Source organism: Patiria miniata, unplaced genomic scaffold (genome assembly GCF_015706575.1).
Source record: "Patiria miniata isolate m_02_andy unplaced genomic scaffold, ASM1570657v1 HiC_scaffold_14, whole genome shotgun sequence".
Lineage (NCBI taxonomy): Eukaryota > Metazoa > Echinodermata > Asteroidea > Valvatida > Asterinidae > Patiria > Patiria miniata.
In genome coordinates this window covers 7,557,682-7,575,712 of record NW_024037052.1, presented here as the reverse complement: position 1 = coordinate 7,575,712, position 18,031 = coordinate 7,557,682, and positions in this window count along the sequence as shown.

Below are 18,031 nucleotides of genomic sequence, written 5' to 3'. Positions count from 1 at the left end.
AAGGAATAAAAACTCAGAAGAAGTGTATTAAACATTCATTTTCCTTCTTTTTCCATGCCTTGAAATAAATTTGGACGTGACTTAAAACTTTCTAGCATTTTAAAAGTCATATTTTCTGCCCAATTTGTGGGCGTGGCCTAAATGTGTAAAGGGGTGGTGTATACGAGTGGTTTGATCCAATTGTGACAAATATTGTGCATTTTCGTGGCAAAACCATTAAAATTGGCAGGCCTATTTGAACTAAAAATGGGCTTAACATATGTTTACGAGAGGGATCCACTTTGGAATTTGCCAACTGTGGGGATGAGCTTTATTTGAAAAGGGGTGCACAAAATCCAGAAAAACTGTATTATGTGCTGCAATCAGTGCTCTTTAGGTCTATATGCTTTCAAATAGGCGTAGCATATGAAATAAAAACATTTAATGTTAAACCACTTGTAACTGTCACTCAATTGGTAGGCGTGGATTAAATTCTAGGCTATTTATGGAAGCACCTTGATTCAAACGATGCCCAGATCGTCATTTTGGTGGTAAAAACACAAATTCTGTGTTCGTTAACTATTTTTAACAATACAATGTAAAGACAATGTTAAAGGTAACAGGCCCCCCCCCTTTTAAGCAACATGTCAAAGTAGGGGATTAATATTCGATTCATTTTTGTACTGGCTCAAAGTGCTTAAACAGTGATCCGTCATTCAAATATTTCATATTAAAGGCTTCAAGCTAATGGAACCTATGTACATCTTAATCAACTGTCAAAAGTAAAAGAGCATCCTTAAATGCATGTAGGAACATTTGCATTTAGTAAAAAGAGTACCTATCGATTAATGACAAATTCTTCGCCTAAATTAAGTTTGGGACCTGTTGTATGAAAGTGTTTTGCCTGAACGTGTATAATTTAGAAGTGAGAAAACGTTGAAAGTGGTTTTAGACAATTTTCCCACATGCTGTTTTTACAGAGCTATCCAGCAAATGTTGGCGGTATCCCAATTTGTCAATGTCTTTTTCAATCAGAAGGCGCTTGTTAGAAGCCATAAACGATGCCATATAGCAGGGATCACACCCAAAAGTCATTACAAATTATCAATTAAACCACAACGGGAAACTGACTGCATTTATGTAGACTCTTGACAGGTGATATACTTCTACAGGATACTAGAAGCCCTAAATCAGAAATATTTAATTGAAGTAGATTATATGACTTTAAATCAGTATGCATACTGTTCTTCCCCTACCACGTACTTTAAAATGTAGCACCACAAAAGGGACAAAATGCTATGCCTTTGACATGGTCTTTACAGTGTATTGTAAAAGATATAGTTAACGAATGCAGAAGTTTTGTTTTTACTGCCAAAGTGAAGAGTTGGGCATCGTTTGAATCAAGGTGCTTCCATAAATCGCCTAGAATTTAAGCCATGCCCACCAAATGGGTGCCCCTCACTTTTGCCATTCATCTTTGTCATACATCATTCAAAGTCAGCATAGGCTTAGTCCTTATAGCATAGATGTGCCACGAAGAGTGACGTCACGGTGACGTCATCATGGGTCACGTGACGTCATCATTCATGTGCATATTACAAAGTCCTAAATCTTCAGAACTGTCAGTCCGATTGGGTTGAAAATTGGTATGTAGGTAGACTGGGATGTGTTATAGATAAAAATTGAGGTGACGTCATGATGACGTCGTCATGGGTCACGTGACATCATCCTAACATATTGTAAAGTCCTATATGTAGGGAACTGTAAGTCCGATTGGGTTGAAACTTGGTATGTGAGTAGACTAAAAATCTATGTGACGTCATCATGACATCATCGTGTGATTTTATATGAATTTTTGGAATTTTGGACCTTTCAGCCATATCTCACGAACGCAACATGCAAAATTCAAAATTCTTTCCGTATTATGTTTGTTAGGTATTAGATATATGCACAAAATTTTCAAAAATGTGTGACGTCATCATGACGTCATCAAAAATGCGATTTTTGAAAACACATATAAGGGAAGGTCCGATTGTCATGAAACTTGGTGGATAGCTAGGTAATGGTACCAGTATGCAAATTCTGAAAAGACGTCACCATGACGTCATCGGTTGATTTTTTATGATTTTTTTTTTATATTTACAATTTCATTGCGCTTCCAAAATTTAGCACTTCCTTTCATTAGATTGACTTCAACCTTAGTACAAACCAAGACCACAATGCAAAAATGTGCATCGACAAGTGTAATCAAGATGATGTCATAGTAAGGCATGTGACGTCATCAAATGCCAAATCCGAAGTGATGTCAACATGACGCCATCAACTAATTTCTATACATTTTATATCTGTTGGCTATACTAGTTCAATATCACTTTTATGAACTTTGAACCAAAAAATATAATTTACATGACTCCACATTGGCATAAAAGCATAAAGCAACGCAACATGCAAAATTCAAAGTTCTTTTTGTATTTTGTTTGTTAGGTAACAGGTATTCCCACAAAATTTTGAAAAAAGTGTGACGTCATGATGACGTCATCAAAATTGCGATTTTTGAAAACACAAATAAGGGAAAGTCTGATCGTCATAAAACTTGGTGGATAGCTTAATAATGGTACTGGTAGGCAAAATCTAAAATGACATCACCATGACGTCATCGCATGATTTTTTATGATTTTTTTAATATTTACAATTTCATTCCGCTTCCAAAATTTAACACTTCCTTTCATTGGATTAACTTCAAGCTTGGTACAAACCAAGACCACAATGCAAAAATGTGCATTGACAAGTGTTATCAAGATGACGTCATCATCAGGCATGCAACTTTTCCTCAAATCCGCTGATTTCCTCATTTTTTACTTCTCATGAATGCCATTACAAATTGAAAAACACTGTACAAAGTCTTGTGTGGTTTGGAATTTCCTCGTTTTTTCTAAATTCCCAGTTGCATGCCTGCATCATAAGGCGTGTGGCATAAAGATGCATTTTTTTAAGTCTCATATTTATTAAACTATCAGTCCGAATGGGTCAAAATTGCGTACGAAGGTAGTTCGACACGTCTGATTTAATACGGATTTATTTCCTTTTGACGATAATATATATCTTACAGACGCTACATGCTAAATTAAAAAATTCTTGTACTGTATACTTTAAAACGTTGTACATGCATAGTCTGTGACTGTTATTGATAAAAAAAATAATCATAATGCGGAAAAGCCCTATGTTCTGTTGCAAACAGACATAGATCTCTAGTTTTTATTTCTTTTTGTCGCCAAAATCCCATAGACTTTGTACACGTTTTTTTCTCAGTGCCACTTTTGGCATTAATCTTTGTCAAACATCATTGAAAGTTACCACAGGCATAGTCCCTATAGCAAAGTTGTGTCCCGAAGAGTAACGTCATGGTGACGTCATCAAGTGATTTATTATGGATTTATGAATAATTAATTTTTCTCATAGACTTTGTACACAGCTTTCTCCACAAGTCTTTTCCTATACAACACTGATATATCTTACTGAGTAGTTCTGAACTTCGGCCAAGATTTACTATGAGAAGGAAAGAGAAATCGTATTTTTACGCTCTGTCATTTGATTGAAAATATTCCCAAGAGTCAGAATATCAAGTAATATTTTATAAAAATGTTTCAGGCAAATCACGTATTTAAAGGTGCAGTTTTCTGCAGTGGGATTTTTAGCCCATTGACTTTGTACACATTTTCAAGCCACCATTTTTATAACTTGGCGATCTGGAATCGTCATCAAAGTTACAGCCAAGGAAGACCCTCATACAAAGATTATGCCAAGACTATGACGTCATGATGACATCATCACCTAATTTTTTTTATTGATTTTTGGAAATTTACGTGCATATTTTGAAGTCCTATATCTACAGAACTGTAAGTCCGATTGGATTGTGGCTAGACCGGGATGTGTTATAGGTAAAAAAAATGAGGTGACGTCATGATGACGTCATCCTGAGATTTTATATGAATATTTGAATTTTTTTACCTTTTAGCCATATCTCACGAACGTAACATGCAAACTTCAAAAATCTTTTTGTATTTGGTCTGTTAGGTAATAGGTATTCGCACAAAATTTTGAAAAATGTGTGACGTCATCATGACGTCATCAAAATGTTATTTTTCAAAACACATATAAGAAAAGGTCCGATTGTCATGAAACTTGGTGGGAAGGTAAATAATCGTACTAGTATGCAAATCCGCAGTGACATCACGATGACGTCATCGTTTGTTTTTTATGTTTTTTTAAATATTTATAATTTTATTTTGCTTCCAAAAATTGCACACTTTCTTTCATCGGATTGACATTAAACTTGGTTCAAACCAAGACCACAATGACAAAATGTGCATTGAAAAGGGTTTTAAAGATGACGTCATTGCAGGGCATGTGACGTCATGTGATAAAATTATATTTTAAGAATTATTCTAAGCATTTTGAACAACCTTTAACTGCATGAAGCACTCTGAAAAGTGACTGCAAAAGGACCAATGAAACAAATATTTGTAAAATGCGAAAAAGCCCTGTGTCTGTTTGCAAACAGACATACAGCTCTAGTTTTTTTTTTCTTTCTTCTTCCTCTTTTTTTTGTCGCCTCAAAATCCCATATCCTTTGTTCACGTCTTTTCTGGCCTTCACTTTTGCCATTATCTTTGTCATACATCATTCAAATCAGCACAGGCATAGTTCCTATAGCATAGATGTGCTACGAAAGTGACGTCATGGTGACGTCACCATGGGTCACGTGACGTCACGTTAAAAATTTCTAGATTAAATCTTTGAAAATCAATATAAAATCAACCGTGAATGACCTGAACTTGATTTTTGCTGGAATTGATATAATTATCTAGGGTCTTCATTTTATCTCGTGTGCGAAAAGTCTTGTGACCTTTCCTTCCGGTCCAAACCGGAAGTGGCTTATAATTTAAAACTGGAAAGAGATGTGAACTTGCTTTCAATGATGTTAGTCTGTGGTTAGGTTTTATTTCACAAAACAACTACAGGTGACGTCATAAAATGTTAGAGCGCCCTCTAGCAGCAGGTTGAAAAGTATTTAAAATGAATTTTGAGTTGATGTCTGTGGCAAGGTTTGCGGTAATTGCTTCAAAATTAGTGTATATGATGACCTTAATGCAGACAACACCTGTGCGAACCAAAAAATGATGACGTTATCAGACCGGAAGTTAGAATGAAAACAACTTTTTTTTCTTTGAAAATTCCTAAAAAATCCAACCCTGATAGTTATATTCTTGAATTTTGCTTCAAAACACACTCTATGGATAGGTCTAAAACCTTCCTAGGTTTGGTGGCAATAAGCGTACTTGCAGCATGCTTAAAATTCAGGTTGACCACATCGTATAGCCTTTACATGTACAATGTACATTGTACATTACGTCTCTTCATTCTCACCAGAAGAGGGCGCTGCATAACTTAAACGGTTGCACCACAGACGTACAAACACATGCTGTGGGTTGTACACATAGGCAAGGCAGCGTAAATGAGCGGCAGAGAGCCTGATCTTGCACAGGAAATTTCTCTTTTTGCGTTGCCAAAACTCCTTCACGTGGCGATTTGTTTTATCCACTTCACTAAGTCCGATTCGATTGAAACGTTGTACATGCATAGCCAGGGATGTGTTATTCATAAAAAAAAAAAATTAAAAAAAGGTTTTCAGAAAAGCCCTTTGTTCTGTTGCAAACAGACATAGATCTCTATCGCAAAAAGCGGAAAAGCCTTTCTTTTTGTTCAATTTTTTTTCTTTCTTCTTTTTATTCCCTGGCAAATCCCATAGACATTGTACACGTTTCTTCCACCCCTCACTTTTGCTATTCATCTTTGTCACACATCATTCAAAGTCAGCATAGGCTTAGTCCTTATAGCATGGATGTGCCCCGAAGAGTGACGTCATCATGACGTCACCATGGGTCACGAGACGTCATCACAAATGAGCATATTTTAAAGTCCTATATCTACGAAACTGTAGGTCTGATTGGGTTGAAACTCAGTATGTAGGTAGACCGGGATGTGTTATAGGTATCATCGATGTCATCATGTGATTTTATATTGTTTTTGAACTTTTGGACTCTTAAGCCAAATCTCACAAACGCAATATGCTAAATTCAAAAGTCTACTTCATTCACTTACCCAAATAGCTACTACATATGCATATTTATTCAGCCGACAGGCTCAAACGCTAAAAGATTTAATCAACCAACGAGCGCCCTCTCGGGGCCTACCCATTATGCTACATCATGAATCCACCATTATACTTCCTCTTTTTTTCTAGCGACGGCATCGTGCAGAAGCAAATATTTTTGCTCTCGCCTTTTGACAAGTTTTTGTACGATTTTCGCTTTAAGAGTTTCTGTTTTATAGAATTTATCAACGAAGTGAGTTGTGTAGAATCTGTAGAGTTTGGTTTGAGTTAAGGAGTTTTCATTTGGAGTGATTTTGGAGTCATTTTGCTTTCGTTTTTCTTTCACGTGGCGTAGCAGGTTTTTCAGCCTTTGTCTGACACCACGTGCGGGGGGCCAGGTTGGCACCGCGGGACTAGCCCAGTGCCGGTTAGGCATCATGGGTTCTCCCTTTGGGATCGAGTGCAATCCCCATTTAGCCGAGTCGGCTTTCCTGAGATATTAGTATTATTATTTCTGTTGTACAGTTATCTAATAATAACATTTCTTTGTCAAAAAAAAAAAAAAGCAGTGCATTTAGTTTATGACTCCATAGACGGACGAATCCGTATAGACCTTTAGGGGAGACAGTGCGTCGTATATCCCTGGAGAGAAAGTGCGGTTATTCTCCACAAGGTCTGCTAGTCGCCCCACACGTGGGGCCCCTGTTCCGGAAGTCAGACTTTCGGCTGTTCAGGGGACTAGCGAAACGTTTCGAAGAATACAGCGGTTTCGGCCGTTCCCTGTTCTCCGTTCGTTTCCCCTAAGCTCGCGGTGAGCTAGGGCCTAGCGAAACGAGTACAGTGGGGGTATATCGACAGAGGTCGTTCCCTTCCCCCTGACCGTTTCAGCTAGCTCGGGGAGCTAGAAGAGGAGGTTTCGTTGGGTATATCGACAGAGGTCGTTCCCTGCCCCTCGGCCGTCCTAAGCTATCTCGGTAGTGCGGCGACAAACGAGATAGCAGATATTCGTGGGCATATCGGCCGCTGGCCGTTCCCTTCCCTCGGCCGCCTCGCCTGGCGTGTAAGTTGAAATTCCATGGGGTACAGCGACCAGCGGTCGTTCCCTTCCCCTCGGCCGTTCTCAACTGCATTTATCTCAGTAGTACAATAGTACGAAAAGACGAGATAGCAGTGATTCCCCACGCAGGGACATCGCGGTAGTCTGTAACGGTCATCCCGTGTTACGCGTTTTGACTGGCATCAAACATACGTCCTACGGTATGGAACACTGTGAGGATACCGGGGATAAAACTCCCCGTGTAACCACGGCCCCCCAGGCGACCAGCCGTAAGGGTCCCGCGGTTAAAAAGGCCGCATCAAAGGCCACCAGCGGTCCCAAGGGTAAGACCCAAAAAGGGACCACTAGTCGCTCGATCACGCTGCCGGTCTCCGGACCATCGGCGTCACCTAGCAACCCGGCGTCGATTTCCCGTGGTTTCACAGGAATTTCTTCGCCTCGTCCCCCCCGGTCTGCTGGCTCCAGCAACCCTCGGGGACGACCAGTCACGGAGCGGTAAAAGGATTCAATCCTCACCGGCCCCGTCTGCGCGTTCTTCGCGCTCCGAGCTTCCTGCTTCCACCCGTGCGGAATGGGCAGGACTCGCGGTGACTGACTTGCCTCCTCTCCCAATTCGGGCCACGGATTCGCAGTCAACGTCATTCTTTGATCAATGCTCCGGAATTCCCAGGATATTATCGGAGTTTTCATCCAGTGAATCAAGTCACCCAAGTAAGAAAAGGAAACACAAGGCAGCGCCGTCTTCTTCAGGGGATTCCCCCCGTAAGTCGACGCATCGGAAAAATAAAAACAAAGGTGTATCCACGGAATCTTTCTAAAAGCTTTCCAGGACATCAACGTTTCGCTAGCAGCCCTCACTAAACAACAACAATGGAGATCAGCCCCAGCAGTGACTGAGAGGTCACTCCCGGCGGCCACATTTCCGGACCCAAATCCGGGTCTAATCCTGCCGGATCCGAGTGTGATCTGGCCGGATCCGGCTCCGATCCGGCCGCGATCCGGCCGGATCCGGGCTTAATTCAGCCGGATCCGGGCGCAATCCTGCCGAATTCGGGCGGGATGAGAGGGGAACACACTGGGCCCCCAGATCCTGGGGTTGCCATAAGTGTCTGCTCAGATAATCCACCTACTGCGGGCCGCGATTGGGCGCCCCCGAGATCGCAGTTGGGAATTTCTTTACACCCATCTATGAATTTAGGCACTTCTGTTCAAGATGTTCCTGACATAGATGTCGATAGTACTCACCCCCCTTCCACTCACTCGCAAGATGGGTGTTCTGGAGATGAAGTGGCCACTGACCCTGGCAATTTTTCGCCATTTGAGACTCAGCTAAGGCTGGTTCAAAGAGATATGGTTCGAGTACTGCAACTAGTACTGCAACTACCAGAGAGCAGTAAGCCAGAGACCACCCGTCGTTCTTTCAAACGACAGACTGGTGTGGAGGAACCTGGAGATCCACCTTTCCCAGCTATGCCGGTTGATCGTTTATGCGCCGATCGTAGATGGAGGATACAATGGAGAAAGTCGATGAGGCGGCTAGATTTGGCTCACAAACAAGCGCCTTTTTACTTTTATTATCTGAATATATCGTCTGCGCATGTGAGGAAAATTCACAAATTCCAGCCGATATGTTAGCAGCAGCCTTCCGATGTCTGGACGAAATACTACGTTTTTCTCTAGATCAGTTTACGAGAATCTCTATCTTGTCCGCCAAATCGCGTAGGACTAACGTGATGGAGGCACTTTACATACCGCACGAAGGCACTAAGAAGAAGTTAGAAGACCTTCCTCTTATGGGCAAAGACCTTTTCGGAGGCAAATTCCAGGAGATTCTGGAAGTTGAAGCCAAACGAATCGAAACAGCGGACAAACTGAGCTTGAAGAAGCCTTCAGCTACTAACAAGCCCAAGTTATCTGGGAAGAAGGCAATGATAGGTGCTCCCTCGTTTCGCCCTTCCCCTAAGAAACCATTCAAGCCCTTTCGCCAACAGACGGCCAAGGCATCAGCTGGTGCAATGGTTTCAGCTCCACGCCCCTACTCTGCCCCTGCGCGCCAGTATGCACTAACTAGCGGCCGGGGATGTGGCGGTGGGCCATCGGCCCCCCGCCTTGGATGGCAGCGGTGACTCCCCCACGGAGCCGACCCCCACACTCAGGCTCGTTGGGGGTCATCTCAGAAATTCTGGAGAGAGATCACCTGCGACGCAAGGGTGCTTTCTATAGTCAGCCACGGCTATCAACTAGAATCTACAAGCATCCCTTGGTCGGAAATATGTGTTCGCGAAACACTGGTTCCGACAAACACAGACAAACGATTAGCTCTCGAACAGGAGATATCATCCCTTATCAAGAAGAGAGCGGTCCGCTTGGTGCCACCAATGGAACAGTTCACAGGCTTCCTGTCCTCCTTTCTAACACCAAAGAAGGTGGCTAGCTAAAACCGCTCAACAAGTTTGTCAGACCCAAGCGTTTCCAAATGGAAACTCTCCATGTAGTTCTAGAGTCGTTACCCACACCAGCGTGGGGGACGTCATTAGACCTAAAAGACGAATACCTACATGTCCCCATCTTCCAAGAGCACTCCTGATTCCTACGTTTCCGGTATCAGGGGCGCACTTATGAGTTAACTGCCCTTCCCTTCGGACAATCAACCTCGTCAAGAGTGTTTACCAGGGTTGTGCGGGCAGTTGCATCATGTCTTCATCGAGAAAACATAATGATCTTTATGGATCTTGACGACTGGCTGATAGTGAGAAAATCAAAAGACGAAACTGCTCAAAATATGAGAGATACTAATACGTTGACAACGAGGCTAGGCTTCATCATCAACGAGAAGAAGTCCCAACTAATCCCGTCCCAGGAAATCACTTTTCTGGGAACAGAGATCGATCTACGCAGGGGCATAGCCGTCCCCACAGGGGAATGCGTTACCAGCCTGCGGAAGTGCGTCAAACTTTTCCTATCCGTTCAAGTCGCTCCAGCGCAAGCTTGGCTGAAACTTCTAGGGATCATGGCCAGCTTAGTGGACCTGGTCCCCTGGTGCAGACTGAGGATACGTCCTTTGCACATGCATCTTTTGGCACATGACAGACCCAAGACAGATCCAATCTCTCTAGTGATCTCAATCAACGAAGTCATTCGGCCACACCTTCGGTGGTGGCCATTGGAACAGAACATTCGGTGCAGATGGAGTTTCCCCAGAGGGGATCCTCACACCATAATCTCCTCTGACGCCTCCCCCTCGACAAGCTGCAGGAATTTGGGACGACAACATTCGGTCCCTACATATCAATGTTCTAGGCTGCAGTCAACGCCTTACACCACTTCCAAGCAGACGTAGTGGGCCGGTCTGATCTAATCAAGACCGACAACATGACAGTGGTAGCATATATTAACAAACGGGGCGGTACAAGATCACCCCAGCTGTGCTACCTGACTTGGGAAATGTTTTAGTGGCTAACCAGACACAAAGTAGATCTACATGCCATTCACATTCCTGGTGCTGAAAGCGACATAGCGGACTCTCTCTCCAGGGGCAAAGTAATTCCCACGGAGTGGTCATTGAACAAGAGAATCGTAAGTCAGATCTTCTCGATCCTAGGTTGTCCACACATAGACCTGGTTACCTCCGTAATCAACACTCAGCTCGGGGTGTTCTGCTCGAGATCCCATCATCCTCAGGCATGGGCCTCGAACGCACTATCAATAGACTGGACAAACATGTTCGCTTACGCCTTCCCTCCGATCTCAATCCTTACAAAGGTCATCGGGAAGCTGGAGAGAGACAGGTGCAAGATCCTACTGATAGCCCCCTTCTGGCTGCGCCAGCCCTGGTTTCCGCGACTGGTGAGGCTCCTAGTGGGCTCCCCTCTAATCCTCCCAGATTGTCATGACCTACCCTTTTAGCCTCGATCCCTGTCCCGACACCCGGCTCCAGGAGATCTCCACCTAGCGTGCTGGCCACTGTCAAGCTCGCTTACCGATCAGCAGGTCTTTCTGAAGACGCTGCAGCCCCGGCCGCAAAGGGACGTCGTCTCTCAACACGACGAATCTATGACAGTCAACTACGACATTATAGTAGGTGGTGCTGTGGATTCACTCTGTGCTTCTTTAAACCACTGTTCAGAATTTCTACTGTCATTGTTCAGAGCCAATTTGTCAGTAGGAATGGTGCGAAATTAACGATCAGCCATAGCAGTAGTTCACACGGCTTCGCTGATGGCTCATCCATTTCCTCTAATGTGGCGATCACTCACCTACCCCGTGGAATGTTCAATGAGAGGCTAACAGTCCGGAATCTAGTCCCATCCTGAGATCTGGGTTCGGTCCTGAAGTTTTTGGCCAAGGCTCCATACGAACCTTTGGGCCAGGCACCTCTCATTCACGTGTCAATAAAGCTAGCCTTTCTGCTCGCAAGGCTACTGTTAGGCGTAGCAGCGAGATCCACGCGCTGACTTTAGATCCAAGACGTATTCACTGGGAACCAGGCGGGATCCGCCTGATCCCAAAAGTGTCCTTTCTGACGAAAAATCAGACAGCAGGGTTTAGCCCTCCTGATATTTTCGTCCCCCCCCCCAAAAAAAAATTGGGTCCACCTCCTCTGTCCCCGCAAACAAATTATGGTGCCCTGTGCGATCCCTAAAATGATATTTAGCACACACTAAACCACTCAGGGGTGATTGCGGGCGGCTTTTTATTACAACCATGCAGCCGCATGGCCCCGACTCAAGGGACACCATTTCGCGTTGGGATGTATAAGCAATCAAATTCGCTAACTCGGATAGGCCGTCCAAAAGGGATGCTCCTGTCCGAGTCCTTGTCCAGGCCCATGACGTACGCGCCGTAGTGACGTTCTGGACATTTTTTAGTGGGGTCCCTATCTCTGAAGTTTCACAGGCAGCATGCTGAAAGTCGACCTCGACATTCACATCTTGCTACCTACGTGACATACTCCAGACTGGAGGTAACATGGGGAAGACGATACTGGTATCTCACCAGTCCTCGTCTAAGAACCCTACCCTGCACAGTAGTCTTTCCTGGCCTGGCCAGGAGACCAACTAGGCAGGTAATACATTACATGTATATTCAACCTAAATGGATTAAATCATGATGTATATATATATATATATGCTGTTGTTTAACCATTTGGTTGAAGGGTGTCTCGCCTACCCGGCCACCAGTTGTCGGTGCCACTCTATGCATATGTAGTAGCTATTTGGGTAAGTGAATGAAGTAGACTCCCCCCCCCCCCCCCCCCCCCCCCCCCCCCCACAGAAGTGTGGGACGAGTCTACGAGTGATACTTACCCAAATAGCTTCCCGCCCTCCTCCCCACTCTCGGCTCGCGTTATGATGGTTTTTCGCCTTTAGTGCGCGAGAAAAAAGAGGAAGTATAATGGCGGATTCATGACGTAGCATAATGGGTAGGCCCCGAGAGGGCGCTCGTTGGTTGATTAAATCTTTTAGCGTTTGAGCCTGTCGGCTGAATAAATATGCATATGTAGTAGCTATTTGGGTAAGTATCACTCGTAGACTCGTCCCACACTTCTGTGGGGGGATTCTTTTGGTATTATGTTTGTTATGGAATAGGTATATTCTCAAAATAGTGAAAATTGTGTGACATCATTATGACGGCATCAAAAATGCGATTTATTAAAACACATAGAAGGGAATGTCTGACCGTCATGAAACGGTAGGTGGGTAGATAATAATACTAGTACTCAAAATTTGAAATGACGTCACGATGACGCATCGGTAGATTTTTGGTGATTTTTTAAATATTGACAATTTTATTCTGCTTACAAGATTTAACACTTTCATTCGTCTGATTGGCTTCAAACTTGGTACAGACTAAAATTACAATAGAATAATATGCACTGCCAAGTGACATCATGATTATGTCATCACAGGGCATGTGACGTCATCTTAAATGTGCAAACTTTAAGACCCTATATCTACAGAACTGTAAGTCCGATAGGGTTGAGGGTAGGTCGGTATGTAGGTAGGCCGGGATGTGTTATATGTAAACATTGAGGTGATACCATCATGACGTCATCGTGTAAGTTTATATCGATTTTGTGACATTTTGGACCTTTAACCCATATCTCACGAACGCAATATGCCAAATTCAAAATTCTTTGTGTATGTTTGTTAGGTAACAGGTATATTCACAAAATTGTGGAAATTGTGTGACGTCATTATGACATCATCAACAATGCGATTTTTTTAAACACATGTAAGGGAATGTCCGATCGTCATGAAACTTAGTGGGTGGGTAGATAATAGTACTAGTACACAAAATCTGAAATGACGTCACCATGACGTCATCTGTAGATTTTTCCCGATTTTTTAAATATTTACAATTATATTCTGCTTAACAAATTTAACACTTAAATTCATCTGACTGGCTTTAAACTTGGTACAGTCTAAAACCACAATAAAATAATGAGCACAGCCAGGTGACATCATGATTACGTCATCACCTAAAATCAACAGCGAGAGATCTAATTTTGTTTTTTTTTACGGGAATTGATAGAATAATTCATGGTCTTAATTTATGATATAACGTGCAAAATCACGTGACCCTTCTTTCCTGTTGAACCCGAAATTGCCTTGTTATTTGCAATTGGTAAAAGATGTGAACTTGCTTTCAACGATGTCAAAAATCTGACCAGTAACGTCATGCATTATTCGAGCACACTCTGGCGGCAAGTGATCACGGGTCTTGTGATGTGGTCTTAAAGGTGCATATTTAAAAAAATAAAAAATAAAGAGCCATAGGTTCGATTCGATTGAAACGTGAAAAAAGTAAGACTGCTGCAAACTGCTTACTGACTGGGTGGACCTGAAATATATAAATCTAAAAATTAATGTGGCCTGACGTTGCGAACTTAGCAAGTTCTTCTTCAGAGGCTAAAACAGAAATGTTACTGGTTGATTGAAACGTAGTACATGCATAGCCACGGACGTGTTATTGATAAAAAAGCATAATGCGGAAAAGCCCTATGTTCTGTTGCAAACAGACATACATGTAGATCTCTCGTTAGCTGTTTCGGTGTACACACCAAAACAGCTCTTGTTTTTCGTTAAGATTTTTTTTTTTTTTAGCTGTTTCGGTCTACACACTGAAACAGCCCTTATTTTCGTTAACTTTTTTTTTTGGCTTTTTGGTAGGTAAGTATGGATAACAGCATTCAAAATCTGAAGTGACGTCATCATGACGTCATCATCTGATTTTTTATGAATTTTTCAAATTTTAATATTTTCTTCAAATTTTGCAAAAATTATATACGATACGGTCCGATCGACTTCAAACCTGGCACACACTTATACAACCGTCTGAAGATGAATGCCGAATCATGACGTCATCATGACGTCATCACGTGTCACATGACGTCATCCTAAAAGTGCATACTTTAAGGCCCTATATCTACAGAACCGGAGGTCCAATTGGGTTCAAACTTGGTATGCAAGTATTCCGGGACGTGTTATAGACAAAAATTGCAGTGACGTCACGATGACGTCATCATGTGATTTTATATGAATTTTACTCATATCTCATCAATGGAACGTGGTTAATTCTTTTTTTGCAAAAGGTTTGTTAGGTCGTACATAGATACAGAAAAATTCAAAAAATGTGTGCCGTCATCATGAAGTTATGAAAAATGTTTTTTTTTTTTACATAGGATGGACACTTTTTGTATAGAATACGCATGTACATGTTTATTCGACCTGGATGAAACTCCTTTACGGCAGTCATTAATAAAACGGTCGAAACAGCTCAGTGTTTGTCCACAAACACATTTCTAGTTTTTCTTTCTTCTTCTTGTTGTCGCCTCAAAATCCCATTGACATTGTACACGTTTTTTTTCCGGCCTCCACTTTTGTCATTCATTTTTGTCATGCATCTTTCAAAGTCAGCATAAACATAGTCCTCGTAGCATAGATGTGCCCCGAAGAGTGACGTCATGATTACGTCATCATGGGTCACATGACGTCATCACAAACGTGCATATTTTGAAGTCCTATATCTACAGAACTGTAAGTCCGATTGGGTTAAAACTCAGTATGTAGATAGACCGGGATGAGTTAGGTGTAAAAATTGAGGTGACGTCATAATGACGTCAACGTGCGATTTTATATAATTTTTTTGAATTTTTGGACCTTTAAATCATAATTCACGAACGCAACATGCAAAATTAAACATTCTTTTTGTATTATGTTTGTTAGGTAATAGGTATATGTCCAAATTTTGAAAACATGTGTGACGTCATCATGACGTCATCAAAAATGCGTTTTTTTTTAACACATATAAGGGAAACTCCGATGTCATGAAACTTAATGGATAGCTAGATAATGGTACTGGTATGCAAAATCCAAAATGACGTCTCTATGACGTCATCGCATGATTTTTTTTCTGATTTTTAAAAATTTACAATTTCATTCCGCTTCCAAAATTTAACACTTCCTTTCATTGGATTGACTTCAAGCTTGGTACAAACCAAGACCACAATGCAAAAATGTGCATTGACAAGTGTTATCAAGATGACGTCATTGCAGGGTAGTGGCACTATCATAAAGATGCATTTTTTAAAGTCTCATATTGAGAAAAACTATCAGTCCGAATGGGTCAAAATTCCATACGAAGGTAGTTCGACAAGTCTGATTTAATAAGGTTTTATTTCTGGTGGACGATAATATATCTTACAGACGCTACATGCTAAATTAAAAATTTCTTGTACCGTACACTTTGAAACCTTGTACATGCATAGTCAGGGACATGTTATTGATAAAAAAAGCAGAATGAAGAAAAGCCATATGTTCTGTTGCAAACAGACATAGATCTCTCGTTTTTTTCTTTTTTGTTTCTTTTTTTCCCCCTTCTTTTCAGCCATTGCCCATGGCATTTGTACACGTTTTCATCTTGGAAGGCACTTTGGGCACTAAAATCAATCCGATTGACTTTATACTCGGCGCACACTTAGACCAGCATCTGAAGATGTGCGCCAAACATTGACGTCATCATGACGTCATCAAGTGCCAAGTTACGTCGCATTATATGTGATTTTTCTACGGTGACCATTTTCTAGCAGATTTCTGCTAGATCTGACAGATAACAGGTCCGATTGTGATGTCATCATGACATCATCACGTGATTCAAAGCTCTTTGAGAATGTAATCACATATTTATATGCCACCATTGTACACATCCTTCCTGGATGGAACTTATGCTTGAAACTATGTCACATATATGTCACAAAAAAGTTACCGAAACAGCCCTGTGTTTGTCCACAAACATAAATCTAGTTTTTTTTACGTCATCTTTAATGAATGTAAACTTCGATCAGTGCAAGGCACTGCTTTCTATGGAGGCCCTCAAGTTAATGAGAGCTATGAGACCCATTATGTAGCACCTTTATAATAATTAACAAGGGGCTGCGGCGCATCTTGCAGCCACTGCCAGAAACACCGGGGCAAACTCCTTCTCTTAACGATAAGTGTAACTGGGTTTTTTAACGTGCATTACACAACACACGGGACATACCGCTTTGCGTTCCATCCAAAGGACGAAGCTATAATGGTAAAGTGCCTTGCTCAAGAGCACAAGCACCATGTTCCCAAGGTCAGGATTTGAACCCACGCACCACGGCACACGAGTTGAACGTTGTAACCATTTGACCACAGTACCCCACCAAAGATATAAGGCTTTGAAATATGCACATTTAATATTACACCTTGATGATGTCATAATGACAAAAAATCTTATAGGACTATCTGTGGGTGATGGTTTAAGTATGTGCCAAGTCTGAAGTCGATCACATTAAGAAAGTGTCAAAGTGTATGGTTTGACGAAAGCGTGTACAAAACACATGGGGAAAAATGCATCTTTAATGCGTAACCTGACACCTGATGACATCACGATGACAAATTTCTTCTAGGACCATCTGTGGGTGGTGGTCCAAGTATGTGCCAGGTCAGGTGACGTCATCAATCTTTTCCCCTTCAACTTTTTCTTAGCATAAAGCTAATTATACATATTAATCATAAAGTGAATGCAGCAAACTTGACCACACACATCAACTGATTATTCATTTTAAATATCTTTGAACCTGCTGCTAGAGGGCGCTCTAACATGTAATGACTTCACCAGTAATTTCTGTAAAGTACAACCTAGCCATAACTGACATCATTAAGAGCAAGTTCACATCTTTTTCAATTTTTAAATTATAATGCACTTCCGGTGTGGACCGGAAGAAAGGGTCACGTGATTTGGCTCACTTGAGATAAAATGAAGATCCCGTATTATTCAATCAATTCCCGCAAAGATCAAGCTCAGGTCTCTCACGGTTGATTTTATATTGATTTTCAAAGATTACATCTAGAAATCTTCAATATGACGTCCAGTGACCCATGAGTACGTCACCATGGAGTCACTCTTCTGGGCACATCTATGCTATAAGGACTATGCCTTTGCTGACTTTGAATGATGTATGACAAAGTTGAATGGCAAAAGTGCAGGCGGTAAAAGACGTGTACAATGTCTATGGGATTTTGTGGCGACAAAAAGAAGAAGTAGAAGAAAGAAAAAAAATCAGAGCAAAAAGAAAGGCTTTTCCCCAACTATGCGGAAAAGCCAAAAATCTTAACGAAAACAAGAGCTGCTTCAGTGTGTACACCAAACAGCTAATTATAATGGAAGAAGAACTTCATGTCATTGAAAAAAATGCCGTCATCGATGCCGAAACCTCAATACTGGTTACTGGTAAAGCTGTCCTTCAAGTCGTTCGAAAACTTCCCCAATCCATGTATTTATCTCAATTTCTAGGAATCTACTCAAGTTGT